Here is a 12,493-nt window from a genome sequence, read left to right as displayed (position 1 = left end):
TTGCGTGGGGACCTTTTTTAATCTTGATGTCTATTTCTTATAAATAAAATACAAGGCAAAAATCCCCGAAATTTTAAGAATCCTCTTTTGGCACTGGTATACCATTTCCGTGAGCCCGCCCTGTATTGTTCTTCTGCAGCCCTATGATTGGACCATCCTAAGCGGGATTGCTTCTGATAGGTTTAGTTCGTGTGACAAACACATCGGAAGTACTGTTTATAGGTAATCTTCACGAAGGTGAGCGAAAGATTGGGAGATACAAGCAGCAACGTGTTGACACAGAAAATACACAATACACAGATGTGTGCCTTACCGTCACTCTTGCCGACTTCGTAAAGAATATGTTCAAGCTGGTTCCCCGAAGAATACGGCCTCAACAAAAAGAATATAAGCCACGCAGCAATCCTTGCTTGAAATCTGTGGCGCTAGTTTGGCGGTGATGCGGCTTCTGAGCAAACGTATCTGTTCTTTCTTGCGCCAAGGTTTTCACTGATAAAACGCAGGTAATTGAAAAAACAAAAGCCCTCGCCCGAACGGGGGCTCGAACCCCCGGACCGTTAGGTTAAAAGCCTAACGCTCTACCGACTGAGCTATCCGGGCGGACGCAAGGCAGAGGCGTAAATGGGGGTCACATATACTAAATTACAGTTCGGCAACTAAAAATTCAAGCTTGCATCGGCACCTCAATCCTGTCACACATGGCAAGCCATCAGAAAGAAAACATTTTAACTTATATTAGAAAAACCATACCGGGAAAAAGAAAAATCCCGACTGAAGGATTAAAACCACGCTAGTGGCGTTTGACCGACCCCTGCAATCTCGCGGGCAATAAAACCAAGGCATCAAAATTGAAAGCCAAGTGGTAATCTCCATTTAGTAACAACGAGCGCTTCCTCAGTCGAACAGGAGTCAGAATCCTTGGTTGGCATCAAATTCATGACTATATGACTTCTAAGTAATCCATCATCCTCTGACTACGGAGTCTTGGGATTGACCGAACAAGGCGGCCGTCAGATCTTCGGCGAACAGAGGGAGAACGTCAAGTTTCAAAAGAGTTATATGTTATTTATTTATTTATTCATTCATTTAATTATTTATTTATTTCCTTTTTCTTCAAAGGATGACAAGAGAATTCACATGAGGAGTGAATAACAAGAAGGTATTAAGATGAATACAGATAATTTTTGATCGTGGTTTTGAAATTTACAAAACTTTGTGATGGTAGGCCACTTCAGATGGAAGGTCACTAAAGTGTCGGGGCTGTTTTAAGGAAAAAATACTGGTACTAATGTTTCGGTGCGGGCCTTAACGGGGTAAGTGACTGTGACGGGAAGTCTGATGAGTACAATGTTATATGTGCAGCTTCGTCATTAAAGGCACCCGACCCGCCGCGACCCGACGTTTTTATGGAGGCAAAACGCTAAGGTTGCCCGTGTGCTGTGCGATGTCATTGCACGTTAAAGATCTCCAGGTGGTCGAAAATTATTCCGGAGTCCTCCACTACTGCACTCCCTCTTCTTGCTATCTTCTTTCACTCCCCTCCTTCACCCCTTCCCTTATGGCGCGGTGTCCAACGATATATGAGGCAGACACTGCACCATTTGCTTTCCCCCAAAACCAATTATTATTAACGCATGATTGAATTTATGATATAAGGAAAGAGGGGCGGTTTTGCGACTGCAGGCCAATGAAGAAAGATGAACCTAAATTTTAAACCTCGGAAACGGTAGTGTGTTGCGATTAATCTCGCAAATGAATCTGGCAGCGCTGTTCTGGAACGATTCAAACGTTTCAGTGAGGTCAGCAAAGTGCGGGTCATAAGCGGCGCATGCAAACTCGAATTCGTCCGTACCAGTGTTAAGTAAGCAAGCAGTTTAATGGAAGGGGCAGCTAAGGTATTGTTAAGGCGCAAGTGCCGTGAAACTTGATTAGATCAGCTAGTGATGCGGTGAACGTGATGAGAGCAGGTTAAAGCTTTACTTAAGTAGATCCAATGGAGGATCAACGCTACTGTCAGCACGGATTTGACAGCGCTTGAATGTCTAAATATGACGCATAGATTTTGCGTACCGTAAAATTTCGATCATTTCAAGTGCACGTATGCTTCATGTCTCTCTAAATGTTGGGGAATGCTTTGAGGAAATCTTTACCACAATCTCGCTTAAAGTGAACATTGCCTTCACTACTTACATGTCGTACACTGAGCGCTGGAAGCTCCGAGTGGACATGTTTTTGTACAGAGTGAGTTTCGTACATTTCCTGCTGCTGTCAAGTAGTGGCGACGGCAGGCCGGCGAGCAGGAAGACCGCGAAAAGGGCTTGCTAACAAAACGTTTTTAGCGCTAGAGCACTTTTCTTACGGGTAAACTTCGAGCAGAAGCTTGTGATGTTTGTGTGTTTGCTGAAGACGCGCATAAGTGGCTATCTGGGTCAGTGGGCACCTGAATCGCGCATTCAGGTACGGGACGGTGGTATCCACCTGCAAAAAGCTGTCCTTCCCACAAAAGTTCTTGCTTGGCAATGCTAAACCGCCAGCCATTTTTATGGGCTGACTCTCACCCGCGCACAAAGAACTGAATGACTCGGCGGGAGCTTTGCAACGAGCATGTTCGCCGGTCGTCGAAGAGAATGCCCGCCACTTTCGGCCGTGCTTAAGTTAAAGCTGACAACGAGCTTTCGAGATACGGCGAGCAAAGTAACCACCACAGTCTGGAACAACGTAGAATAGGCTCCGCCTCTGTGCAAAAACGGATAAATCTGTTTGCAGGTTCAATCATGAAACAAAGCGATAAAGTAGCTTTGAAGAATGAACAAACAACTATTACAAAGATTTGCGCCACTATTGTGATAATGTCCTTTTATACGCCTTATAACCGTGGATCAGAGATGTAATCTTGTGCTTTTTTGGAGACTGTGGATGGTGAAATTTTATTTCCATTAACGCGTTAGGCACATAGCAGTCTTTAATGAGGTCAGTTGATTCGGTAAACTCGTCCTGGATAACCTCTTGAAGCAATGTTTCCTATTATTACCAGCTAACTGTTCTTATTTGCTTGTTCACCCCACACCTTCTCTTGCCTCTGCATTGTGTGAGCGCTTGGTTTTGTTTAATTTGTTTCTTGTAGCTTTTGAATTAACAATAATCTCGCTCCTCCATATGTTCCAAAAGGCAGACGCAATTTCACTGGGAAAGTGCAGCAGACAAGTAGGTCTGCGCGAGTAGATCTGAAACTTGTCTGGAGCGATAGTTCAGCAACATTTAGATGCGTGATTATTCTCATTCTATGTGGTGTGTCCTCAATTCAAGTCGTAAATTATTAGTTTGTAAAAAAGTTTCGTTGTTTCTTCTTTTTATGAGAGCAAAACTCGCTCAGCGGAATTTTGTCAATTTCCATTGCTAGAATACTAGGGTACGCGAAAACAGCTCATAAACTGCGAGTTAATCTCCTATAAACGTACCGGGAATTAAGATATTATTGAGCCTTGTTGGCATGTTAACACTTCGAAATTCAGCGCGACACACGAGACGAAGTCAAAGCACGAAGCCGCACCGAGCGCTTACTGTTTAAAAATTGTGCAGTAGTGCGCATTCGTCGGGTCTTCTTTCTTTGTCATTGTCTCATGTGTCTCGCTGAACGCCAAGACGATGGGGGACCTCTGTTTCTGGAAAACAACACAAGTACTATGATGTCACGTTTTTAAAATTATTTTTTGTTTATTACGTCATTGTTCAGTTGTCCACTCATTTTGAAGGTGGCGCTCGCTTCTCACCATAAGCCGCCATGTTTTGAAGATATCGGGTTCTGTGGAAGCTGTACTACCACTGTACATTTACACTGGCTGGTGTATACGTGGCATAAGTAGTGACGCATAAACACGAGGATGAAAGAGCGTAAACCTTTCTTAAAAGGCTTGGCGTGATCGCCTCTATACAGGCATAGTAAAATGCTAGCGCTTTCCTTAGTTCACATCCAAGTCTGACTGGCTTAAACAACAGCACCAACAACGAGAGATACAATGGAAGCCTTCCAGAAAGAAAGAAGAAAACCCATGATTTTAACAGCTGGCTATCGCTCTGCGAGTTACTGAACTCGCGAGTATTCCTGAGATATTTGATGTTTCTGTTGTTTTTGAGGAGTGCATGCTCCAACAAATCTATTCCGTCATCATGTATTACACTTTACTTGATAATCAGAGCATGTTTTGCCTGCCTCTTTTAATCGCTTAAATGAAAAGGGTTGTTTATGTGTAGCCCGATTAAAAATAAAATAGCTCGCCTCATAGAGCTAAGACGTTTAAAAGCAATTTAGTTTTTCAAAGGTACTTGCGTTTCTACGCGTCGTAATGCGGGACATGAGACAAAACCAGAAGAAAGGCCAAAGGGGAATAATTTGCAAAAATATTAATAAATATTAGTCAATACCTAATACCACTTAAGTAAAAACGAAGTATCCGGTGCGTTCCTTACATATTTTTGTCCCTGTGGCGGTGCTTGTGATCCCGCTGCTGATGGCAACATAAATTTGAGAAGCAATGGAGCTTTCTTATGCAATGCAGCGTGTAATGCACGCTCGTATATTTGCTTCCATATCGATGCCACAGTTTGTGAAAAAAAAAAGAATGCTCTATGTCACAGTCTTTAACGATGTATTCAACAGCGTAAAATTTCAATTAAATGTTTTCCAGCGACATTGTCGATTGTACTGAAACCAAAAATGAAGGGTATCCTCAAAAAACCATTCGTAAAATGAGCAAGTCCTAGTGCTTTTCACTTCTATGTACCAGGAGTAAGGCATAATCGAAGGACAGGAGGCATATAATGCAGTCGTGTTGGATACTTGCTCGCGCTCTCGCCGAAAAATTGTTAATACTGGAGGGTTATACACCGTAGGGCTTAATTTAGCTTCTCAGCGTGACAGTAAGTTCATCGCTGACGTATTCAAGTTATGTTCCCGATTATGAGAGGGATAAGGAGATGTTTTACCGGCACACGACTCCTGTCATGGGGCAAGCAACCGCAACGTCCGCTATGTGCAGTTAGATTTGCTGCTGTTCAGAGAACGCATGGTGGTGATGACGCCGCACAGTATCATGCCACCAGGAAGCTGCGGCCACATTGTTTTCTTGGAGGAAGATAAGACTTCTGGCTGCACTGGTATCTTTAATAGTGCCGACAAAATACAGCGTAAGGTCGCTGGGTCACGGGCAAGAAACTGCGTGTACCTGCCACGTCCAGCATTCAAGACGCCAGCTCCAGTTCCTCCCTTAACGGAAGAAGGAGAGCCAACTGGAGCGTCGCGGGATACGTTCGAAGGTTTTTCGTCACTATGACGCATAGACCAATGCGTGCTCCATTGCCACACAAAGTGGTAGCGCATACAGTGTTCAAATCCCCTCTTCCCTTAATCAATCACTGTCTTCGACGTGCAAGCGTTTCACACCGTCGCCTACGCAAACCTCCTATTCACTCTCTAGAATTTTCTCAATAACCGTCCTAGAAAACCGTGCATAGTACGATGTCAGTGTACGTTAAATTGACATTCAGGTCAGATACAAATCGATCCAAACACGTGATGTCTACACCGAGATGAACTTCAGAAGCGCCTTTTTTAAGTGAATGGCGCTGTAGCCTAACCTGTTTCAACCTCGCCCAATAATATATGTCGGCACAGAAACTTTACTTGCGAAATCTGTTGGCAGTGGCGACACCTGTGTTTTCGCTTTCTTTTTAAATTTCTTTGCTGACAAAAAATACAGTTTCAGTGATATTCGTGAAAGACATAAGAGCGCAAACTGGCAACACGGACGAGGAAGGGAACAGGACGAGCGCTACACTTTCAACGGGTTTTATTGAGGGAATAGCGCATATATAGCCTCTGACCTTATCCATGCTCTTAATCTCAATTTGACAAACATCTACCTTTCACAGATATGCCCCAAGAAACATCATTTCACTGTGCCGGATAATCACCGAGGTATCACTGATGCAATTGCCACCTCTTTTCTTGATATAAAAGGCTACCACGAGCTCACGTTCGGTCTTATCTCGGCTTTTCAGTAGCACTTTGCATTCAGGCAGTCGGGGCTTGCAGACTATACGTTTCTCTTTCGAGCATGCTTGGCAGTGGTCTGGAAGATGGGCTCCTTTCTTATTAAATTAATTCTTGTGTTAAAGCAGGCGCTCATTAAGACACCGGCCGGTCCGTCCAACGTACACCTTCCCGCATGTAAGCGGGAACTCGTACACCATTCCTTTCTTGCAGCCAACAAGTGGCGTTCGGTGTCTGATGGCGCACTCTTGTATTTCCTTTCTCCCAATACGTGAGCACATTCCGGCTACTTTTCGCGGCGCTAAAAATACCACGTTGACGCCGTACTTATTGGCCACCTTCTTGAGATTATGAGAGGTGTGGTGTACGTAGGGTACAACTTCCGGCCTTTCCAGCCTTTTTTCTTGAGGTCTGTTGTTTTCATTACTGCCCTTCAGCTTTTTCAGCAAGGTCTGCGTCACGGAGAGAACCAGGGGAGCCGGGAAGCCTGCATTCTGCAACCTGGACACCTGAGATGCAAAGCTGGCGTGCATGGCATGGTGGCAGGACTTCTTTAGTGCGGACGCTAGGCACTGGGAAGCTATAGCCCTCTTAACGGTCTTAGAATGGTTTGAATGAAATGGCAACAAATCTTTCTTGGCGCGTGGACAGTATCGCCAGCAAACATGTGAAGAATGAAAGGTTAGGGTGAGGTCTAAAAACTGCAATTGATTATTACTGCTAGGCAGTTCGTGAGTGAAGGTGAGACCCATGCTGTTTCGACCAAACGTACCTAAAACATCAGCTACTGCTTCGTCATAACTAAAATCGCTATCTGCCAACAAGACCAGGGAATCGTCTACATATCTAAAAACGTGAACTCTACAATCCGTTTCAGGTGCTTCACTCAAGGAGAGGTCAATTTCAGACAAAAATATATTACAAAGTACCGGGGCGACACACGAGCCAATGCAAATGCCCTTTTTTTGTAGATACGTTTGGTCATTGAAATCCATAAAAGTGGACTTCAGATAAAACTCAAGTAATGACATGAAGTTGTCCACATTCAAACCAGAAGCGTTCTGAAAGGCCGTGGCTCCATTCCTATCAATGCAATCGCGCACTGCAGAAAAGAGATGTCGATGCGAAACCGAGTAGAAAAGATCTTCTACATCAATGGAAAAACCAGACCTAATGTTCCTATTAGTCTGAAGGAAGGCTATCACATCATCAGAGTTCTTAGTTCCAAAGGGGTCTTCTATTTCCAGAGTCTTCAGGTCCTTGAGCAAAAATTGACTGATTTCCCGTTGCCAAGTATACTTTTCGCATACTATTGTCCGGAAAGGTATTTCCGGCTTGTGAGTTTTCGCCGAGAAAAAGACCGAAAGGCAGTTCTTTTAACACTTCCTGATGGCACTAGCTAGTTTATGCAGATGCAGTTCCTCACAAAACGACACTGCACCTTTCTTCATTTGCTTCGTTTTCGCTTCCTCGGACCTGAAGTTCTTCTTGACTGCTTCTATTGCCTTTTTGTTGTACAAACCGGACGGTATTATAACAAAACCACCTTCTTTGTCAGCCTGCACAAGCTGCAGATCATTCGCTCTAAAAAACAAAACGACCTTCGCCGTGGGATCAGCTCGATGGCGGTGAGGGTTTGTATCTCTGACTGACCTAGTGAGGGTGTCAACGCCGTCCAAGAGGCAACTTTCCTGGTTTTCTTTCGTTGTTTTGTTGGCAAGTCGCCGGTTAAGGGCTAGCCATTCGTGTGGCTTGAGTTTGGCTTGTACGCTGAATTTTGGGCCTTCCTTCAGGACTGCCGCTATTCCTTCCGGGAGTTCAGCTCCTCCCAGGACTAACACATCATGGCGTCCGGGATCCTTGGTCTCCCCCTTCTTCAGTTGTTCCAGGTGTCTCGATACATGGTTCATGTTGCACTTCCACCAAAGCTCTGTTGTCTGGGCTGCGAGCTTCTTGCTTTCTCGATGTCTGATGGCCGCCAGCCACTCTTGGTCTTGGGCGTAGTATGCTGCCCTTAGAAGATCTTGAAGCAGCCTCACTTGGTACCACAGTTCGGACCGGAGTATCTTGCAGACACGTTTGGCGTGGCCTACATTGGGTCTAAAAGGACCGAAGAGGCCAGTGACTTGACTAGGTACGAGTCCTTTTCGCAGGAAGAAATTAAAAAGCCTGGCCCGGCACGTTGAGGCAACGATGTTTGCGATGAGCAGGGGAACATGGGAAGGCGAGGGTTGAACACAAAACAGAGAGCCCGATGTAGGAGAAATATGACTAAGAAGTACTTGCAACTGGGCTTGTTGGTGCATATTCGTGAAAGACATAAGAGCGCAAACTGGCAACACGAACGAGGAAGGGAACAGGACGAGCGCTACACTTTCAAGAGGGTTTATTCAGGGAAGAGCACATATATAGCCTCTGACCTTATCCAAGCTCTTAATCTCAATTTGACAAACATCTACCTTTCACAGATATGCCTCAAGAAACATAATTTCACTGTGCCGGATAATCACCGAGGTATCACTGATGCAATTGTCACCTCGTTTCTTGATATAAAAGGCTTCCACGAGCTCACGTTCGGTCTTATCTCGGCTCACCGCCCTCACCGCCATAATGCTGATCCCACGGCGAAGGTCGTTTCGTTTTTTAGAGCTAATGATCTGCAGCTTGTGCAGGCTGACAAAGAAGGTGGTTTTGTTATAATACCATCCGGTTTTTACAACAAAAAGGCAAAAGAAGCAGTCAAGAAGAACTTCAGGTCCGTGGAAGTGAAAACGAAGCAAATGAAAAAAGGTGCAGTGTCGTTTTGTGAGGAACTGCACCTGCATAAACTAGCTAGTGCCATCAGGAAGTGTGAAAAGAACTGCCTTTCGGTCTTTATCTCGGCGAAAACTCACAAGCCGGAAATACCTTTCCGGACAATAGTAAGCGAAAAGGATACTTGGCAATGGCAAATCAGTCAATTTTTGCTCAAGGACCTGAGGACTCTGGAAATAGAAGACCCCTTTGAACTAACAACTCTGATGATGTGATAGCCTTCCTTCAGACTATTAGAAACATTAGGTCTGGTTTTTCCATTGATGTAGAAGATCTTTTCTACTCGGTTTCGCATCGACATCTCTTTTCTGCAGTGCGCGATTGCATTGATAGGAATGGAGCCACGGCTTTTCAAAACGCTTCTGGTTTGAATGTGGACAACTTCATGTCATTACTTGAGTTTTATCTGAAGACCACTTTTATTTATTTCAATGACCAAACGTATCTACAAAAAAGGGCATTTGCATTGGCTCGTGTGTCGTCCCGGTACTTTGCAATATATTTTTATCTGAAATTGACCGCTCCTTGAGTGAAGCACTTGACATGTATTGTAATCATAATTGGTTTTTTTGGGGGAAAGGAAATGGCGCAATATCTGTCTCATATATCGTTGGACACCTGAACCGCGCCGTAAGGGAAGGGATAAAGGAGGGAGTGAAAGAAGAAAGGAAGAAGAGGTGCCGTAGTGGAGGGCTCCGGAATAATTTCGACCACCTGGGGATCTTTAACGTGCACTGACATCGCACAGCACACGGGCGCCTTAACGTTTTTCCTCCATAAAAACGCAGCCGCCGCGGTCGGGTTCGAACCCGGGAACTCCGGTATATGGATTGTATAGTCCACGTTTTTAGATATGTAGACGATTCCCTGGTCTTGTTGGCAGATAGCGATTTTAGTTTTGACGAAGCAGTAGCTGATGTTTTAGGTACGTTTGGTCGAAACAGCATGGGCCTCACCTTCACTCACGAACTGCCTAGCAGTAATAATCAATTACAGTTTTTAGACCTCACCCTAACCTTTCATCCTTCACATGTTTGCTGGCGATACTGTCCACGCGCCAAGAAAGATTTGTTGCCATTTCATTCAAACCATTCTAAGACCGTTAAGAGGGCTATAGCTTCCCAGTGCCTAGCGTCCGCACTAAAGAATTCCTGCCACCATGCCATGCATGCCAGCTTTGCATCTCAGGTGTCCACGTTGCAGAATGCAGGCTTCCCGGCTCCCCTGGTTCTCTCCGTGACGCAGACCTTGCTGAAAAAGCGGAAGGGCAGCAATGAAAACAACAGACCTCAAGAAAAAAGGCTGGAAAGGCCGGAAGTTGTACCCTACGTACACCACACCGCTCATAATCTCAAGAAGGTGGCCAATAAGTACGGCGTCAACGTGGTATTTTCAGCGCCGCGAAAACTAGCCGGAATGTGCTCACATATTTGGAGAAAGGAAATACAAGAGTGCGCCATCAGACACCGAACGCCACTTGTTGGCTGCAAGAAAGGAATGGTGTACGAGTTCCCGCTTACATGCGGGAAGGTGTACGTTGGACAGACCGGCCGGTGTCTTAATGAGCCCCAGCTTGAACACAAGAATTCATTGAATAAGAAAGGAGCCCATCTTCCAGACCACTGTCAAGCATGCTCGAAAGAGAAACGTATAGTCTGCAAGCCCCGACTGCCTGAATGCAAAGTGCTACTGAAAAGCCGAGATAAGACCGAACGTGAGCTCGTGGAAGCCTTTTATATCAAGAAACGAGGTGACAATTGCATCAGTGAAACCTGGGTGATTATCGGCACAGTGAAATGATGTTTCTTGGGGCATATCTGTGAAAGGTAGATGTTTGTCAAATTGAGATTAAGAGCATGGATAAGGTCAGAGGCTATATATGCGCGCTTCCCTGAATAAACCCTGTTGAAAGTGTAGCGCTCGTCCTGTTTCCTTCCTCGTCCGCGTTGCCAGTTTGCGCTCTTATGTCTTTCACGAATATGCACCAACAAGCCCAGTTGCAAGTACTTCTTTTCAGTGATATTGTTCTATTAACTAAATTTCTCATCAGTCTTCAAGTTTATTTTCTCTTTAGTGTCTTTTTGTAAAGAACCTAAAGTTGTCGAGTCAGGTGGTCGAGCACATCACAACGGCGCCTCTTTCTTTCTTCCTTCTTTTACACCCTCGTTCTTCCATCTCTTCCTTAACGGTGCGGCTGCGATGTCCACTGAGATGTGAGACAAGTGCTGAGCTTTTCCTTTCTTGAAAAAAAGTGGAAAAGTGGTTATTTGGGAAAGAAGATGGCGTAGTATCTGTCTCACATATCGGCGGACACCTGAACCGCGCCGTAAGGCAAGGGATAAAGAAAGAAGAATGAAAGAAGAAAGGAAGAAGGAGGTGCCGTAGTGGAGGGCTCCCGAATAATTTCGACCAACTGGGAATTTTTAACATGCCCTGACACCGCACAGCACACGGGCGCCTTTGCGTTTCGCCTCCATCGAAACCCTGCCACCTCGGTCGGGTTCGAACCCGGAACCCTGTTACTCCGGATCAGTAGCCGAGCGCCCTGACCACTGATCCACCGCTACGGGTCAAAGTTACAATAACGAGCGTGTATCCTGCTCGCTTCGCTCCACAGAGTACAGCTGCCGCATGGTTCTCGGTCAGACATTGTTTATGAGCACGGGAACCCGACAGCTGGGGGAGGGGGGGGGGGAGGGGGGGGGGTGCTTGCAGCATTCTAACTTCCATGAGGGCAATAAACTGATCTTCATTTTGCCGCGAACCACTGTAATCTTTGTTTCTTGATGTTCGTTGTTCAAGGACGCAGGCATGTGACTTATTTCATTTGTCGCGCTCGACAAAGTTCTCCGTGCGTAGTATAGCAACGGTGACCGTGCTTTACGACTCAATTTGAATACACTTGCCGCTATCCTCACTGTCGAGTTACTTCTGTGTGCGGGATCAGGTTAGCCTAATCAAAACAGTTTTCTTGGAAAGCCCCCAACAATCCTCATGTGAAATCGGCAATATAGTGAAGGCGCTAGTCGATGTCTCTTATCGGTGCTTCATCGCAGTAAATGCAGATTGCTAGGTCAGAGAACCGTGTCAGAAATTCTTGTCTTTAATTGTTATTCAGTGCATAGCTTGGGAGCCGCCACTGCCGCGAGAATAATGCAGATCTAATCCCAGCAGAGTAGGTCAGAAAAACAGCTGGCGAGAATGATGTCGTAGTCAAAATAAAAAACGGACGGGCATGAGTTTCAAGGTAAGATAGCCGGTTGCACTTGAGAGTAACAGCGTGGATTAAAAGACAAGACGAATACAGCAGTGGCTGCGTTAAGTCAGGTACTCGTGTGAGATTAGAAAGTTCGCGCAGGTTACTTAGCGCAGGTGTCTATAGCTGACAGAGGACAGGGTTAATTTGGATGGTTTTGGAGAGGCATTTGTCTTACTGTGGACGCAGCCTATTGATGAAGATGATGAATTCTCACCTGCAATTCACAACCTCAACGTCTTCGTTTTGATAAGTTGGTGGTGCGTTATATCGCTACTTAAAAGAATACATTGAAACATGCACGAAACCAAACATTTAAGATGTAAACTTTGGAAGACTATGAAAAATATTTTCATTTAAAATACGCTTTTCAA

General features: G+C 45.2%; 1 non-coding gene across 1 annotated transcript; it reads right to left on the bottom strand.

Annotated features, from left to right (window-relative positions):
* Positions 1-526: 526 nt before the first annotated feature.
* Positions 527-600, bottom strand: TRNAK-UUU (transfer RNA lysine (anticodon UUU)). Its single transcript has one exon. It is a non-coding gene; the product is annotated as a tRNA-Lys (tRNA).
* Positions 601-12,493: the final 11,893 nt, after the last annotated feature.

The sequence above is a fragment of the Amblyomma americanum genome, chromosome 3 (assembly GCF_052857255.1).
Source record: "Amblyomma americanum isolate KBUSLIRL-KWMA chromosome 3, ASM5285725v1, whole genome shotgun sequence".
In the NCBI taxonomy this organism is placed as follows: Eukaryota; Metazoa; Arthropoda; class Arachnida; order Ixodida; family Ixodidae; genus Amblyomma; species Amblyomma americanum.
This window is presented reverse-complemented; position numbering and strand designations above follow the sequence as displayed.